This window comes from Capsicum annuum, chromosome 12 (genome assembly GCF_002878395.1).
Source record: "Capsicum annuum cultivar UCD-10X-F1 chromosome 12, UCD10Xv1.1, whole genome shotgun sequence".
In the NCBI taxonomy this organism is placed as follows: domain Eukaryota; kingdom Viridiplantae; phylum Streptophyta; class Magnoliopsida; order Solanales; family Solanaceae; genus Capsicum; species Capsicum annuum.
The window spans coordinates 161015025-161035199 of NC_061122.1; positions in this window are offsets into that span (position 1 = coordinate 161015025).

Genomic DNA, 20175 nt, shown 5'->3' on the forward strand with positions numbered 1-20175 from the left:
TATGACTCATATGATACTGGTATAAGTAGAAGATTGAGTCATACCGATTGCCGATATAACATTACCTTTCCCATTTTTATTAATATTTCTATGTTATTTTGAGATACTATAAATACCCTAGGGTTTATCTTTTATTAGGTTACACATTCTTACAATACATTTCCATACTTTACAATTATTCTTGAGATTTTGGGTTCTTATTCAATTCAAGACTTTGGAGTTTATTTATCTTATTATTTTGCAATTAATTACGTATTTTCTTCTTTGATAATCATGGTTTACTCCATGAAAATAAGGAACTAATCTCCTTAACTAGGGTTGTAGGAACCCTAATGGATTAGCTACGTAGAGGAAGTGTGATACTCATCTATTCTAGGGTTTATGCATGTATGTTAATCTTCTTCACAATAATTAATCTAAGAGCTGCTATAGATGTTTAAGATAGCCAATATTTGCAAACATCTTTACCGGGGAGTTTGTGATTAGGAGAAGAAGATAAAGACATTAATTTAAGCTTTACTTCCAGCCTATAATTTCCACCATATCATCTAATAACTTGATCTCAAAAGGTGCTAGTGAACTGAGGTCATAACAAGGATCAACAAGGTGACACCCTGAGACTGAATCGGTAAAGGGGTGAGATTTATCTTTATGTTCACACTACAGTTGATAGTATATATCTTATGGACTTTACATGGAAAGCATCAAAATAGTTAGGTTGACCACAAGAAATTTACGAAGTTAAGAAGCCAAGGGGAACACAAGCCTATATGTTCATCTTTTATTGTTGACAACTCAGAAGCACTCAAGTTTTGGTTACTACTTGCAATTGATACAAAATTCCCCCATTTGCTTTTCTATACTTCTCGTGAATTACATCAAATCAGGCAATTCAGTGTATTCCTTGTGGGTTTGACCCCATCCTAGTTATGTTACAATATTTGACAACAACCACTTTATTCTTCAGTTGGAGGTAAATTTTGGCGACATCAGACCTCACCTCAGCACTAACCAAAATCCTCTCAGGGACCAAAATATCAAGGCGAACCATCAAGCCGGCTAAGAACTAAATATCTTATGCCAATGACCTTCGAGGAACTAAAATGCGAGCCAAGCTACCCTTTCTCGCTAGCTTTCGACTCAAGGAATCTGCTACCACATTCTCCTTGCCAGGATGAAATAAAATGGAAATAACACAGTCCTTAAGCAATTCCATCGATCGACGTTGTCTAGCATTAAGATCTCTCTGGGTCATTCTAAGCTGAAGACTGTGATGATCGATAAAATCTCATAATGCACGCCACACCAATAATGCCTCCAAATCTTTAGCATAAAAACTACCATCGTTAACTCTAAATCACGTTCAGGGTAGTTGTACCCATGCAGCTTAAGTTGTCTAAAAGCATAAGCAATAATAAGACCTTCTGCATCAATATACAACCTAATCCAACAACAAAAGCATCGTAAAACACAGTGAAAGCCACACCCTCTACAGGAAGAGATAGAATTCCAGTTGAAGTAAGTAAATACTTGAGCTTTTCAAAGCTCAACTAACTGTTGTGGCCAAGCACACATGCAAGTGTATGTGGCCTCAGAAAGTGATATATTGGCCTTAAGAAAAGCCAAGTAATGATCCCATAGGGACTAGTGTTAAGTAACTATCCAATTTTTGTTCAACTGTTAAGATTAAATTAGTGTAACTATAATACAAGAGTTTGAAACTTACAAGTAATTATAAGCTAAACAATTCGGTAGGTTTGAATAATCAATAGGGAGAATCGCAGGGTTAAGGCTATATGAACAATCATCCTACGCTATAAAACTTTATTGGTTAGGTTAATTATCTTGGTTGTTGATTCACGAGGTTGATTTTATGATCATGGTCTTTCAAGCATCTAATCACGTATCTAAGTTAGCCCCACAACTACATCATTGAGAGGGGATGCAAGAATTAAGTTAAAGACTTTTATATTTCATCCTGTAAGTAAACCAAATAGGGAATTTAGGTATATTCGTATCCTAAATGCATATTATAACTTCATTCAATTAAAAGGTTACCATCCAATTCTTTATCCCATATTATACCCTCTTGTTTCCCCTCCCAGGTTCACAAGATGATTATGCATGATTCTAAGGATTGAATCCATAAAATATTGATAAAAAGTATAAATAAAATACCAATAATGATAAAATAAATAGTAACCAGTTCAATTCATAACAATAATACTCATGTTGTTGGCCTTATCCCCAAAAAAAGGTGTTTAGCCGATTATGGATGTAACCGTAATCACAATGAATGAATGCATGTTAAAATACAAAAAGCAACAAAAGTAATGGAAAGAAAACCTAATTGAGTGTTATCCACTCTCCCTTAAAGTCCCAAGGTCATCCAAGTTGTCTAACATAATGACTAAGTGTCTTATTTATAATAGGAACACAAATGCAGATTTTGACATAAGGGTGTGCCACGCCAATATCGTGCAATGTATGCAGCGTGGCACGCCAAAAATGCAGAGGCATATTGGAATTGACCAAATACAAAGTTTCCAAGGGCGTTCCATAGTCTTATCATTGCACCTAGATAGTGTGGCATGCCAAGGTCTTCAAAATGTCAACTTTGATCCAAGTTAGTCCCATGCTTTTGTCCTTCAACTCCATGCTTTGTGGTTTTGTTTCTACTTGATTTATATCTAGTAAATCAACTATTTATCATTATAATCAACTAAACAAGCTTCCTATAACATCAAGTACCACACATTAGATGAAAAAACAACAATCAATTTATGACAACGAACTAGTAAAGATCATAGCTTAAGGTAAGAGTATTTGCTTTTGTCCCTTGATTCTCAACTTGGTGTTTTGACTCCAAATTCACTATGAACACACTTTGGACATTACATTCACATTAAGTAACACTTAGATGCTTATTTTAACTAAGAATTACTACTATTACGGCTTTTGACGTAACATTTTAGGCCTTTTTCTTAGGATAATTGTGTGTTTTCAAGCATTGATTATAATATTTATCATGGTGTTTTAGTGTTTTCAGGATAAGAATTGAGTATGAAGAATAACTTGGATAAATTGGACAAAACTAATCAGTGATGGCTCAGGAGACGGCCTGTCGACCTTGCAATGAACCATCGGCCTAAATCATCGCTAAGAAACAGAATGCAGGACTACTAAAAGTCATGCGATGGTCCAGGTGATAGATCGTCAGTATTATGATGAACCATTACCAGGAAATAGAGTGGAAAACCACTGGAAGTCATACAACAGACCAAGAAATGTTCCTTCGGTATTGTGATGAACCATCTCCCTACCCATCGCCCAAAAGCAGAACATAGACTCACTGGAGCTCCAGCAATGGTCTAAGAGATAGACCGTCGCCTCAGTGACGACCCGTCACTCAACTCGTCGAGCATGAAGCAGCAACTTTGAGTTTGAATTTTAAAATCATAGTTCTCAAAAAATATGAATACCAAGTTTTAGGGTTTATTCCGCATCTTTTGACAATAGTTTCATACTTTTCTTCTCTATTAAGAGATATGTAACAATTTTCTTGTATATTTAAAGCTAGAAATTTAGATCTAATTATTATTCTATATTGTTTATTTGAAGATTGAGAAGAACAATATTGTAACTTTTGTAAGTACTCTTGAAGTTATTTATGAACATCAATATATCTTTGATATCTTATATAGAGATGAGTAGCTAAAATCCCATAACTAGGGTTAAGGGAGCCTTGATGTAGAGAACTATTTGGGGTTGTGAATCCATTTGATTTCTATCATCTATCTAAATTGCATGAATCTCTCTTCATTATAATGACATCTCTTTGTTGCAAACTTGAAAAGTGAGCCCATGAACATCCTTTGTCTGTTGAGAAAGTGGATGTTGGGAAAAGAGGTGATTCACATGAAATCCATAAGTTTACCCTTTGGGTAAAGGGTTGATGCCCTAACGAGATCAACACTCATGAGAGTTCTATTAAAGAATTCACAGATCCTTTAAGTTTGAAAGAAGAAAAGGGTAAAAGACCCACTAGGTTAAGAAACAAGTGGGTAATTCTTAGAATTTAATACTTCTTGCAATTGAAATAATAAGTTAGAATTCAAGAACAAATTTACAACCCTAACTATTTGAACATCTTGGTGAGCATAACTCTAGTTAACTCATTTTCATTGAAATTACACATGCATTAACTCTAATTAGCTGGACCGCTGTGTGATACAAGAATGAAAGATCATTATTAACGCATAAAATGCACCCTTTTACTCCGGAACCTTGGATTAACACAGCCTAATAACAGTCACAATACTTAGTAAAAATAGTATTCCCTGTGGGATTCGACACCCAACCCAGTTGGGTTCTATATTGACAGCGACCACTTACACATTTGTAAGAAATTTATAATTTGGGCATATCAAATTTTGGTGTCGTTTTCAGGGAATATGGTTGTCAATTAAGTTTGTGTTTGTTAATTGTCCTTTGGTCAAGTTTCCTAAATTTTACTTTTTTTTGTTGTTTTTTATCTGTGTAGGGGAGTTATTATGTCTACCAAGTACAAGAAGATCGGGTGCACGATTAATACCTATACATACAGAATCGCAGTTAATTGGCAGAATGGCAGACAGTGAAAATGCTAAAAGACTAGCCGCTCTGGCTAGAGCTCAACTAAATCAGCAGAATGATGGTCAACGGGCATGTCATCCTAATCCTGATGATGATGATTTGGGGGATGACGACTTGTTAGATCCTGTTAACCCATGGCGTGCAGAGAATGTAGCTGCACTAATGAATCAGAATGTAAACAGAAATTGCCCTTTTAGGGAAAGACAAGAGCGTCAACCAATGCAGTTTGATTTGAACGACGACGAAGATGGAATGGATGGAGTAGGTGCAATTGGATCTATCATTACTCCACCTCTAACACCAGGAGCTAAATCTAATATTACCAGTACGATGATTCAACTCCTTCATCTTAAGAGGTTGTTTGGTGGTTTTCCTAGAGATGATCCAAACATACATTTGGTGAATTTTTTCACCATTTGCAACTCTTTTGATAATCTAGGGGTGGGTAAAAGTACAATCCACCTGTGTTTGTTTCTGTTGTCTCTGTCTTGGGAGGCAGCACTATGGCTAAATAAACTAACTCCTAATTCTCTAACCAACTGGAGGTAGTTGAAAGGGGCTTTCCCAAAAGGTTCTTTCCACCCTCCAAAAGGGTACAGTTGAGGGATGAAACTAGTAACTTTCGACAACTTCCTACTGAAGCTCTTCATGAGACCTGGGGAAGGTTTAAAAAAATGCTGATGTAATGCCCAAACCATAACATGACCGATATTCATTTGATGGAAACTCTTTATCAAGCTTTGAACTCTATTACGAAGCTAGACATAGATAATGTTGTAGGAGGGTCATTTGTTAACCTTACTTTTCCAGAAACCTTAGAAATACTTAATCGGATGACCCAATGGAGTAGAGATTAGAATACCAGTGATTTTATGGTATCAAGCCCTATTGCATCTGGTAGTATGACTATATAGAAACGTAAGAAGGATAAGAACATGACCAGGATATAGCACATTTAAAGACATAGTTGGATTTCCATACTAAGCATCTTTTTTCTGTAAAAATTGAGAAGGTAAAAGATGTTGCATCCCAAGAAAGAGCTGATTTTGATTTAGAAGAAGAGGCAAACTATCTAAATAATCAGGGGATTTTTGAGGCAATATCCAAGGAAATCAAGGTCAGAACTATTACGATAAAGCTGGTTACAAAGATAGAGATCAAGGGAACTGAAAGAGCAAAAATGATAGAAGTGGACTATATGTACCTCCTAGAAGAAAAGATAATGCTGCAACTAGCTTTGGCAAGATGTCCATGCAGGAGATGATGGAGAAATTATTTAAGGGAGTTAAGACTACCAACTCTGGGGTGAATATTACGAAGAGCAATTTGTCTTCCATGAGTCAATTAGTAAACTCACACTCTACTTCTATCAAATAGTTGGAGTAGTAAATGAGCTAATTGTCAATAGCATTTAATCTGAGGAAGAGCGGAACTTAACCAAGTGATACAGTTCAGAATCATGAAAACAATAGCTCCTGCATGGAAATTACCACATGGAGTGGTAAGGTTTTACTAGGATCTCTGTGGGAAAAGCTGTGATTGCAGAGGATATTGAGCATGAAGAAACTTATCCAGTAGAGTTTGAGAAACTGGATGAAGTTATTGATGAAGCACCATCCAACCATCATCAAGTTGATGAGTTGGAGAAGAGCATGGAAAAGAAGACCGAAGTGGTGGTTACTATGCTCCCAAAACCACCCTCTCCATTTCCCTATGGTTGAAAAAAAAGGTCGATGACACAAATTTTGCCAATTTTATGGCCATGCTTAAGCAGTTAACAAATGAATTGCCATTGTTGGAAGCATTGGATAAAATGCCCGGGTATGCAAAATTCATGAAAGACCTTGTTAGGAAGAAGCGGATAGTTAGTTATGAGATGGTGGACAATCTTCATCATTATAGTGTTATTTCGACAAGGTCGTTGGTGCAGAATAAGGCAAACCCGGGAGCATTTAGTATCCTGTGCACTGTTGGGCCTCTTGATTTAACAAAAACTCTATGTGATTTGGGAGCCAGTATAAACTTGATGCCGCTTGCTGTGTATATAAAATAGGTTTTGGGGGAACCTACTCCCACGAACATGAGATTAGTTATAGTAGATAAGTTTGTGAAGCGGCCCCTAGGGATTCTATATGAGGTATTAGTTAAGGTGGCCAGTTTTATATTTCCAGTTGATTTTGTTATTCTAGATTGCGATGTGGACTTCAAGGGTCCTATAATCTTGGGTAGACCTTTCCTTGCAATTGGGAGTGTACTTATTATTCTAAAGAAAAATGAGCTACTATTCAGGCTGAATAATGAAGTAGTTCAATTCAATGTATGCCAGTCTGTGAAATAGCATAAAGATATGAGCATATTTTCTATTTGGATGTTTATTATGAGGAGTAGTAGGAAGCAACTATAAAAGAAAAATTTATTGTAGAGACTTTAGCTTCTATATTAATGAATTTTGATCAAGATGGTACTGAATATTATGAGACTGTGTGTGCCTTAACAGGAATGGGATCTTATTCTTATGCACCCAAAAAGCTAGATTTGGACTTGAAAAATCATCCCAGTCCACTAGCCAAAGAGCCACCTACTTTGGAGTTAAAAGAATTGCCTGGTTATTTGAGGTATGTGTTCCTGGGAAGCGGGAATACACTACCTATTATTATTGCGGCTGACTTAGGTGAACAATAGGTAGAAGCCCTCATATCTGTTCTTAAGAGATATAAGAGGGCTATTGGTTGGATGAATGCAGACATTATGGGTATTTATCTTAGTATATGCACACATAAAATCTAGCTAAAGAAAGATTGTGTCTCGACTATTGAGCATTAGCGTTGTCTAAACCAACCTATACAAGGGTGGTGAAGAAAGGAATCATCAAGTGGCTAAAAGCAGGAGTGGTATATCCCATCTCAGATAGTAAGTGGGTAAGTCCTATTCAGTGTATGCCGAAGAAAGAGGGCATGACATTTGTGGCTAATGAGTAGAACAAGTTGATCCCACTCAGACCTGTTACTGGGTGGAGGGTGTGTATGGATTACAGAAAACTCAACTCGTGGACACAGAAGGACCACTTCCCCATGCCTTTCATGGATTAGATTCTTGATTAGCTAGCGGGAAGAGGTTGGTACTATTTCTTAGATGGATATTCTGGGTACAACCAGATTTCTATTGCTCCTAAAGATCAAGAGAAAATGACATTAATGTGCCCATATGGCATGTTTTCTTTCAAGGTTGTGTAATGCGTCTACTACCTTTAAGCGGTGTATGATGTCAACATTCTCTGATATGGTTGAAGACATATTTGAGGTATTTATGGATGATTTCTCGGTTGTCGATGATTCATTTGAGCTCTACTTTCTGAATCAGAGTAGGGCCTTGCAGCGGTATGAGAAGTTCAATATTGTGCATAATTAGAAGAAATACCACTTCATGGTGAAAGAGAGCATTGTTCTCAAACACAAAATTTCAGCAAAGGGAAATGAAGTTGATCAAGCTAAATTTTAGGTTATAGAGAATCTTTCACCTCCTATTTCAGTTAAGGTGGTGCGTAGTTTCCTTGGTCATGCTAGCTTCTATAGGAGGTTTATCAAGGACTTCTCAAAGATTGCAAACCCCCCATTCAAACTTTTAGAGAAGAAAGTCAAATTCTCCTTTGATGATGATTGCTTGAAGGTATTTGAATGCCTTAAGAGAAAGTTGGTTGATGCTCCTATTATTATTGCACCGGATTGGTCAAAATCATTTGAGATCATGTGTGATGCAAGCGGTGTTGCCCTTGGAGCTATGCTAGGACAAAAGTAAAACAAATTGTTTCATCCAATCTATTATGCAAGTAAAGCATTAAATGGATCTTAAAAGAACTACACCATCATAGAACAGGAACTTTTTATAGTAGTCTATGCTTTTGATAAGTTCCGGTCTTATTTGCTAGGAGCTTAGGTGGTGGTCCACACTGACCATGCAACCTTGAGATATTTGATAGAGAAAAAGGATACAAAACCAAAGTTGATCAGATGGGTGCTACTACTTCAAGAATTTGACTTTGAAGTCAAAGATAGAAAGGGTTGCAAAAACCAAGTTGCGGATCATTTGTCCAGGTTGGAATATGAACAAGCAGTTAGAGATGAATTTGAGATTAATGATGCATTTCCAGATGAGTAAATCTTGGCTGCTGTTGAGGAGAAAATACCTTGGTATGTTGATTTTGCAAATTATGTGATGAGCGAGGTGATACAAGAGAATCTTTCTTTCATCAAAGGAAAAAGTTCCTCCATGATGTGACCCTTTACTTCTGGGATAAGATGTATCTTAGATGGTGCATCGTAGAAGTAGATATGTTAAGTGTACTGGAAGTGAGTCATGCTTCCCTAGTTAGAGGCCACCATGCAGGTGATTGGACTGCAAGGAAAGTGCTTTAGAGTGGCTACTATTGGCCCTCTTTGTTCAAGGATGCTTAGGAGTTCGTGAAGAGATGTGACCAATGTCAACGGCAAGGGTCCATCTCAAAGCACCATGAGATGCCAATGACTAAAATACTAGAGGTAGAATTATTTGATGTTTGGGGCATTGATTTCATGGGGCCTTTCGTGGTTGTTGTTGACTACATATCAAAATCGGTCGAGGCCGTGCCTTTGGTGGATAATGAAGGAAAGCATGTTGTTGCATTCTTAAAGAGAAATATCTTCTCTCGTTTTGGGGTACCATATGCCATTATAAGCGATGGAGGATAACACTTTTGAAATAAGATATTTCGTGCCACCTTGGCAAAATATGGAGTAAAACAGCATAAGGTGGCTACCCTATACCACCCATAAACTAGTAAGGCAGGTGGAAATCTCTAATCGGGAAATCAAAGCTATCCTTTCCAAGATTATAAATGCTAGCAGGAAAGATTGGTCCAGGAAGCTGGATGATGCCTTATGGGCATATAGAACAACTTTCAAGACATCAATTGGCATGTCACCGTTCCAATTAGTTTACGATAAGGCGTGTCATTTACCGATTGAATTGGGGCATAAAGCACTATGGGCACTGAAGCGGCTTAATCTGAAATAGAATGAGGCAGCGAATATGAGACTAGGGTAGTTGAATGAGATGGATGAGTTCCATCATAGAGCTTATGAAAGGGCTGACTTGTACAAAGAAAGAATGAAGAAGCACCATAACCGCAGAATTGAAAAGTGGGATTTTCAGAAAGGTGACTTGGTGATCCTCTTCAACTCCCGACTAAAGTTTTTCCCAGGTAAGCTCAAATCCAAATGGTTTGGCCTATTTCGAGCTAACCAAGTCTACTCATCTGGAGTAGTGGAACTCAAAAATGAAGATAAAAGTGTTTTCAAAGTTAATGGGTAGCGTGTAAAACTGTATATTGGTCCAACAGACTCGATGAAGAGAATTATGACAATCTATCTCGATGAAGTCTTAGTAATTGAGAAAACTAAGTCGTCCCACGATAATAAATCAGGCACTAGTAGGAGACAACCCACATTGTGTGTTATAAAGCATTAGTTTAAGTTATTTCATTGTTTTGTGCAAGCTGAAGTGTTTGTAAGTGTACAGGTATAACATTGCAGGAAAACAGAAGCTGAAAGAATTTAGAGAGACCCACGGATTACCCGATGGACCATCACACACTCGATGGTCCATCGTGGGAACCGTCACAACAAATTCTAGAAACCAAGATACTAGAAAAATAACAATGGTTTGATCGATGGACCGTCGCAAGCTCGAAGGATAGTCGTCCCAACCATCGCTAGTATTTCTCCAGGTAAGTTCACAGGAAAAGAACGATGGAATTGATCGATAATACATCCAACATGCGACGGACTGTCGCTTGAACCATCGCATGAAACCCTATTTCAGCGGGGCGGGTCGAATTAATTTAAATATCTGAATTTTTCATTCTTATTCGATTCAAACAGGTTTAAATGATAATTGAAAGTGGTTAAGTAACTTCCCAACTATTCAATACACCTGAGCTCTTTCATTATCTCTTATAACTCTCCATCTCCCTTTTCCCAGCTATTTAAAGTCCATTTCTCCTTTTTCTTTGTTCATCACAAGCCAGCTAAGTTCTTTTGACTAAAATAAATAATCATCAGTTTTTCGGAGTTCATTGTGCAAAGTCAGAGAATTGACCCAATACTGCAATAACAAGGTATGAATTTCCTTTCACTCCCTATTTTTCTTCAACATGATGAGAAATAACATAGGTTAATACAATCAAGTGAACTAATTCTCTTCTACTTTTGGAAATGTGTGGTAATGATTTGAGTTGAAACCTAGCATACACTGTCTAGGGGGAAGTCTGAGTAACCCATGGACCGAAAATGGCAAAATATAGTGATGTATTATCAATAATTATGCCATGAAAATCATCCTTAAATGAAGTGTATGCAAGGTGTTCCACAAAATGCCAAAATGAGACTTGAATTTGAAAAATATAGGTGACGGTTTGAGAGACGTCCATCAAACACCCGATGATCTGTTGCCTAAGAGACGTCCACCAACCCTATCCGTCACTGGTTGGAAAATTTTCTTACTTCTGATCTGATTTTGTAAGTTGATAAATGAAAAACACTAAGGAAATATGGCCAAAAATTTACCACCAACTAGGGGAAGGGGTAGTGGCCAAAGCGCCAGGCAAGGGCCAGCCCAAAGTTCGAATGCACCGGCATGCAACACCCGTCGTAATCGTCAGGTAATTTCTTCATCCTCCCAATGTTAAGAGGAGGGTGAAAGCAGCAGCAGCAATAGCTCAAGTTCGATAGTAGTTGAGAAAGAGGTTAAAGTATCTAACCCTATCCAAGAAGAGGCTCCAAAATAGGAGGACCCAAATATGGTTTGGTACAAGGACCCACAACTACAGGAGGGTATCAGATGGCAGGTCGAGGGGTTCAGGAGCATTTCTACAAAAGGCTTTCACAAATAGACACATTGGACACAAAGAGACCTATTTTTGAGGAGTATCAAATTATGACAACAACCTTGCATGAGTACTATAAACTTTAGCGCCAATTCAACGAATGTGAGTTGGCATGGATGAGCAGGCCACTCAGATTGTATCAACCGAACTTGGTATGTGATTTTTTTACTAATTACTTGGCGTTGTTAGAGAAGAACTATCCCTCAGGCATGTTAGCAGCTAATATGAACAAGTTGGATGCAGTTTCTATTCGTGGAGTTGATATAGATATCTCAGAGTGCACATTGAGTAGATTCTTGTTCGGGCCAGAATACTAAATACCGGGTGAATCCCAAAATTGAAAGATCGACTATTCACAGAAAAGACACAAAGGTCGTGGATGGCTATAGTATTAATAGACGAAGAAGAGCCTGTGTTGTTGCATAACCTACGCGAATGGATATATATGTCATCCCTGAGCTTAAGGGGCAAGTTTTTATGGGCAATTATGAGATTGAAGCTGATGCCGACAGGAGGTAATAACTGCTTAGAGATCACTAAAGCTGTAATCTTTGCTGCATTTATCGAGGGATTAACTATAGATTTTGGCCACCTTATTGTTGATGTGTTGTTCTTTCGAGCTCACAATACCATGACTGCGCGTTCATTTTCATGTCTTCTTGCTGAGTTGTGTGAGAAAACAAATGTTTATTTGATTAGTAAACTTGATAATGAGGTTCGAGTAGTGCATAGGCATGTATTAAAAACACAAGGGATGACTCAAAGTTTGATATGTGAGTCAATAGGCCCCCAGCTCAGTAAAATCAGTCAGTGCCAATCCCTGAATCATCTGAGGTTCCTTCAGGTATGCCATTGCCTCTTGCTATGTATATACCTCCTACCACCTCTCTAGGTTCAGCTTTGATGCTCATGGGTGGGATAGTAGATTTTGCATCAGTTCTGCCTCAATTTTTAGAATATAGGCTAAACCAGGAGAACTACAAAGGTAGTCCGGGCACAAAAAAAGGTTGAAAAGCAGTTATCTATATGGGGGTGGATTTTAAACCCTTTGTTAAAAGAATTGTAGAGGAAGTGATACATCCTTTCAGGAACATCCAGCTAATAATGGACAACATGGAGGAGAAAATCAATAAAATTTTGATGCCATGTCCATTCCAAATTTTTCAAAATTAATTGAGGAAGTTAGACAAATCTGGGCAGATGTAGACAGGATGAATTAGCAACCACAGTAGGCCATATTTGATCCAGCCAAGGTTGTAACTTATTAAGACGAAGGTCTTGTTGATTTAATGGGGCGACCGATCAATGATAAGGGTAAGAAGGTAGCGGAGATTGATGAAAAAGTTGCACGAAAAGCTACTAAAAGAAAGAGACTTGAAGCCATGTCACCAGATAAGCGAGAGCAACATGAGATGTAGAAAGCAACAAGAAAATAAAGGAAAGATGAGAAGAGAAGAAGGAAAAGAGCAGAGGACAAAGCAGCTGGAGTGTCTGCCAGTTCTGCCCCAGTTAGGAGGCAAGTTGTAAATCCGACCAGAGATGTTGTACCTCAAATTCTAGAGAAAGATATTGTGAGCACTCCCACCACCAAGGGGATCAACATTGCACCTCGTGAGAAACTACTACCTCACCACACTTCACAGACACCTAAGATGAATAAGACGCACTATAAGTATTTCCCTTCCTTTGTACTTAAATTATATACATTGATGAAAAAGCATTATTTTCTGTGGGGGTGGAATGTTCTTGTACCATTGAGGGTTGTGTTGACAATATTCTTAACCCTACCATGTTCTGTCTAGCAAAATTGACATGTCTAGGATTATGTTACATGTCTAGATTTAATTTTAGATTTGTATTTTTATTATTTTTAAGTCTTTTTATGTTGATAATGTTGGTCCATGAAATAAAAGTGTTTTTTGTGTTAATATCTTGTTGTAAATATGGATGATGAAAGATGTTGGCATCAAGCTATGACTATTTCTATTTGACTGTTTATTTTTGTCTCCTAGGATATGTTATCAACTATTAGTGCATCTGTAGGTGGAATTAAACTGTAAATTTGCATGACTTGTGATGCACATCATAAGAACAGTAGAATGCTTGTGACTCAGTTGCCATTGTGTATGCGAGTATTTTTTATTAGTTCTTACATAGTATAGTACCTAGAACTTGTCTGGTTCAATTAATGTTGTTCTGTAGATGATGGGATGAGAAGTGATGGCAGGCCACCTAGTGCTTTTCGTTTACTTAGCCAAAAATTAACCCTACCAAAATTAATTTTCCATATTTGAACCTTTCTTTGAGCCTTTGTAAATCTTTCTTTATCACCAAGTATTCCAGTTAACTCTCTTTCAGTTGCTCACTCCTAGCTCTGGATCTGGCCTAGTAATGGGTAATGTGTACCTAAACTTAGGCAAAACACCTAAGTTGAGGGTGACTATTGTGGGGCTGTTCACTGCTTAATGGACAGTTAGTCTAGAATTTGAATTAGAGCATTTGGCCCTAAGTTGAGAGTGGCTGATGCTTGTTTATGTGTATATATATACAGAGGGGAAAATGTGTTTACTGTGGTAAAGCATAAATGAATGAGAAAAGGGTAAGTGAGCTAGCAAAGTAATGGCCTTGATAAGAAGAATTTGAAGGCAAAGAGTGTTAAAGCCTAGATCTTAGTCACTTTTACCCAAAAATTCTTTCCTGACCTAGCCGTATACCTTATTACTAACCTAGAAAAGACCTGCATGATCTTGGAACTCAGCTATAAGAGAGCGTTGGATGATAAAGGAAATCCTATGGGTACATGTGCTATGTTAGTAACTTCTTTGATGAGTGAGAGGGTATCCACAAAATATTCTGAGAGGTGGATCTCCTTGACTGTGAGGGCAACCTAAGTTACACTTAATTTAGCTGTTTTTTGCATATTCTTGTATCCATGTTTGTGTAGATGAATTGAATTGGAAACAATGATGGTTATGGATTCAGAAATGTTAAACCATATGATTTAGATGTCAAGTGAATGGTTGTGTGAAAACTTGTTCAGTAGAAAATGCCTGTCATTATGTTGTTCATATTTGTAATTTGGTGTTGACTTGCTTGAGGACACGCAATTGCCTTAAGTTGAGGGTGTTAATGTGACATTTTAGGCCTTTTTTAGGATTATGTGTTTTCAAGCAATGATTGTCATATTTAACAAGGTGTTTTAGTGTTTTCAAGATAAGAACTGAGTATGAAGAATAACTTTGATAAACTGGACAAAACAAAGGTAAAATGATCAGCGATGGCTCAGGCAACGGCCCATCAACCTAGCAAAAAATTGTCGGCCTAAACCATCACTAAGAAAAAAATATAGGAGCACTGGAAGTCGTGCGTCGGGCTAGGTGATGGATCATCGGTATTGGAATGAACCGTTGGCCTAAACCATCGCCAGGAAATAGAGTGCAGGACCACTAAAAGTCATGCGATGGACCAAGCGACATACCATTGGTATTGCGATAAACTGTTGCCCTACCTGTCGCCCACAAGCAGAACATAGACTCACTGGAGCTTTAGCGACCGTCTAGGCGATAGACCATCGACTCAGCGACGAACCGTCTCTTGACCCGTCGAGCATGAAATGGCACTTCCAAGTTTGAATTTTAAAATCTCATTTTTGGAAACATATAAACACTAAGTATTAGGGTTTATTCCGCATCTTTTGACAATAGTTTCATACTTTTCTTCTCTATTAAGAGATGTGTAATAATTTTTTTGTATATTTGAAGCTAGAAATTTAGATCTAATTATTATTCTATATTGTTTATTTGAAGATTGAGAAGAACAATATTGTAACTTTTGTAATTACTCTTGAAGTTATTTATGAACACCAATATATCTTTGATATCTTATATGGCTATGAGTAGCTAAACTCCCATAACTAGGGTTATAAGAGCCTTGATATAGAGAACTGTTTGGGGTTGTGAATCCGTTTGATTTATATCATCTATCTAAATTGCATGAATCTCTCTTCATTATAATGACATCTCTTGGTTGCAAACTTGAGAGTTTAGCTAGGTTTACCCTTTGAGTCAAAGGTTAATGCCCTAACAGGATCAACTCTCATGATAGTTCTACTGAAGAATTCATGGATTCTTTAAGTTCGAAAGAAAAAAAAGGGTAAACGATCCATTAGGTTGAGAAATAAGTGGGTAATTCTAGCAATTAAAATAATAAGTTATAACTCACGCACAAATTTACAACCCTAACTGTTTGAACATCTTGGTGAGCATAACTCTAGTCAACTCATTTTCATTGAAATTACAGTTGTATTAACTCTCATTAGCTGGACCGTTGTGTGATACAAGAATGAAAGATAATTATTAACATATTAAATACCTCCTTTTACTCTAGAACCTTGGATAAACAGTGTAATAACAGTCACAATACTTAGTGAACAAAGTATTCCCTATCGGATTCGACACCCAACCCAATTGGGTTCTATATTTGACAGCGACCGCTTACACTTTCGTCAGTAGGTTGTAATTTGGGCATATCAATTACTCATTAAGCAAGAGAGTAGTCCTTTAAGCTAAGCAACATTGAGGTGCCTAAATCCACCTCAAATCACTCACACTCCTCGGACCATCAAAAAGGAACCTCCTTATAAGTAAACCTGGTAATAGGGGTTGAAATAGTAGCAAAACCCTCAAAAAATCATCTATGATAACCAACCAAACCAATATAGCTATGACCTTAGTCAGAGATGTAAGTCTAGCCTAATTAGGGTTGGAAAAGTATGGTACCGTACGGTATTTTAAACTTTGGTATGGTAACTTTGGTATTTGATGTATTAAAGAACAATATCATTACTATACCAAATTAGTTGTGTGTGGTTCGGTATTTTTAAATTCGATTATGGTATTTTATGATATGGTAATTTTGTAACCATACTAAATTCTATTTGGACTTACACATATTCATATGAAAAATAACTATAAGTTTAAACTTTAAAAATGTTTTAATCATATCAGACTTTGATGCAACAGTTTCAATCATTTACATGTAACTAACATAACTTAATTGTATAAATATTTTTAGCAAGTCATTAAAACTTTTGATATAGCAAAAGTGAAATCAGCCAATACGTGTATGTTCATCAAATGCAATAACACAGAATGGAATGCGTTATAATACTGAACTGTGTTCCTTCACTTTCCTATGAACAAAGTTCTGTATCAGGATTCAGGCCTTACCTTTATGAAAGAAATTTGCAACAACAGATGATAATCAACGTTTTTTCTTTGCCTAATAGATGATATATAAATATATTTAATAATCTTAACATTATATATAATATTGATTTTATGTATTATTAAAAAACTTCAGTGTGGTATATTGTATTTCGGTATTTATTGCATAAATATCAAATACAGTAGCAAATACCAAACTAATTTGAAATTCCTATCAAATACCACAACATTCATACCATGGTATAAAAAATTTGATTTAGATATGGTAATCAGTTTATACCATACCATGCCCACCCCTAAGACTAATCATGAATTGCCTCAATCTTAGTTGGGTTTACCATAATCCCATTCTTAGATACCACATGTCTATGAATGTCACTGACTCAAGCCAAAACTCACACTTAGAGAACTTGGCAACAAGCACATAATCTCTCAAAGTATGGAGTACTATTCTCAAATATTGTGAATACTCCTATCTACTCCTTGAATACACAAGGATGTCGTCAATGAAAAAAATGGCAAAGGAATCCAAATAAGGCCTGAATACTTGGTTAATCAAATCCATGAACGCAATTGAGGCATTTGTCAACCCAAATGACATCATTAAAAACTCATAATGACCATTAGGGGACCTAAAAGCAGTCTTCCAGATATCCTCAACTGATGGTAACCAGATCTTAACTCAATCTTAGTAGACAATGTCGTACTTTTAAGCTGGTCTAACAAATCATCAATGCAAATCATAGTATAGCAGTTCCTCACTGTGACTTTATTAAGTTACCTATAATCAATACATATGTGCATGGAGCCATCTTTATTCTTCACAATCAATACAGGGGAAACCCATAGAGAATCACTCGGTCTAATAAAAGACTTACCAAGAAGATCCTAAAGTTGAGAATTCAGCTCTTTAAGCTTCGAAGGAGCCATACAGTAAGGTGACTTAGAAATAGGTTGGGTGCTAGGGTCGAGATCAATAGAAAATTCAATCTCACAGATAGGGGGAATACCAGTTAGGTCGATAAGGAACACATCAAAAATCTAACAAACAATAGGAACAGAGTCAAGCAATGGACTCTCCACACTAGTATCACAAATATAAGAGAGATAAGACTCACAATCCCTCAAAATAAGACTCCTAGCATGAACATAAGAAATAATTCCCATTGTTTTTTGGATAAACACTACCTACCGCATGATAGTGGGATAATAAGTCCATGCCAAGAATCATATCAAATCCACCATATCCAGAATATTAAGATCAGCATAAGTATTAACATCTCTAATAGTCACAACATATGATCTGAAAACCCGATCCACTACTAAAGAATCACCACGAGAGTAGTAGATACACACAATTTCATAGATAATAAATCATAAGACAACTCAAACTGTGGTTCATAATAAGAAGAAATATAAGATTATATGGATCTCGGATCAAATAAATCAAGGTACGAGTAGCGGCACACAAAAATAATACTTGTAACGATAGCATCCAAAGTCTCAACCTTGGGTATAGCAGGTATTGAATATAGTAATCACGCCTGCCACCTATCTTACACATGACCGACCTCCTGCACTGCCTGCCTGACAACCTCCTCGAGTATCCTAGAAACCACCCCTATGACCACGAGCGCCACCTCTAGCTGAGGGATGAATTGATCTAATAGGTGGAACACTCTGAGCTGAAGAAACTATTGCACCACAGTAACGACTCCAGACTACCCTTAGTTGTTACACAGTGCTTAGGACCACAAGTGATACTAAGCTAACCCTTGTACTGGCATAACTTATTAGCAACTAAATAAAATACATAAGTCTGAAATAACAAAACAGAAAATAAATCTTTTCTGAAGTTGATCAATACAAAACTATATTAAAATGATTACAACTCTAATTATACAAAACAAAACTGGAATCAATACATTAACACTACTGACTATTTGTCTACGAAGCGTCTACTAGTATTGAGTACAGGTGGTTGGGACATGACACCCAACTATCCCAGGTCAATAAGACTAAATAAGGAAAGAAAAAACCTACTCAAACTATGACTAACTCAAATCTTTGAATCAAAAGTGCTCATCACCTACTGACTGGGATCTGTAACTCTCTAATTTTGATATGCATTCTACAATTTGTACACACATTATTAAATAATATAGCACATAGACGTATATATGGATCGGTACTATTGGAATATATTGAGCATGTGGGTTTGAATGCATAAGTAAAATAATATTTCAATGGTCATATAAACTTGTAAAAAGGATGCATGCTAAGTGTAAATGACTCACATTGGCTTGAAAAACTAAAAGCTAAAAATCATAAATCCTGAATAATAGAGCATACTGTGTATATCCTATGAGCTATAATACGTAGTTCAAAAAGTTGTACTTTTACTCTTTTTGTTCGTGATATAAGTAGGACTGAAGTTGAGTTTGTTTTCAGATTATGTAGGCTAAGTGTAAAAAAGGACTCACATTTGTATCTATAAACTGAAAGCTTAAATCTAATAACTGAGGTCTTATGTAAGATTATCTAAGTAATTTTGTGAGCCTTTACACTTCGTTTCTAAAAATAGTTCTGTTATTCTATTATAGAACTTTGGGAGGTTCTTCTAATCGACATACAACATGTGAGCTATCATGGTGTCTAACCTTTAGTTTCCCTAAAGGAAAAGCATTATGTTGGGAAGAGGTGTCATACTCTTGCCAAGGAGTATAACTTTAGTTGAGTGGTCACAATCTGTATCTGCATCCATATAAATGGGAATAATCTGAATAATTTAGAGTTGGCTCATAGTTCTGGGGCATGAGACCTTGGAATCATACCCAACTCGGTACTAAATACTACCCCTTTAATATGTATGCTCATTCTGTAGGAAATCTACCTTAAAACTAGCATAAGGGTTTATACAATCTACCTTAAAACTAGTATAAGGGTTTATACAATTGGTTCTGAAATTGAAATCAAAACATGACCCAATTGTCGTCCAAAAAATACAAAACTTACCCGAGACATGCTCCTATACCCCTGAACATGAATAAACTCAAAAACCATCATCTCAGAGTCTGAAAGATCAACTTAAAATTCCTCAACACATAGTTAAATTTTTAAGATTTTAGACACTTATGCAAGCACTAGGAGCTGAACTGAACTAAGTATAATACGAGGTATTACACCCATGAAGATGGAACTCTTGAGAATAGTGACCAAGACCCCCACAACTATAATATAAACTCATTGTGGAACCAGAACTAATAAATCCAGTTGACCCAAAGTAACCACCATGACTAGAATGATCATAAGATTAATACCTCGAAGACTGACTGCCAACCTGACTAGGGCGATCACTAGCATTGGACTAGGCCCCATCAATAATATGAAGAGCTA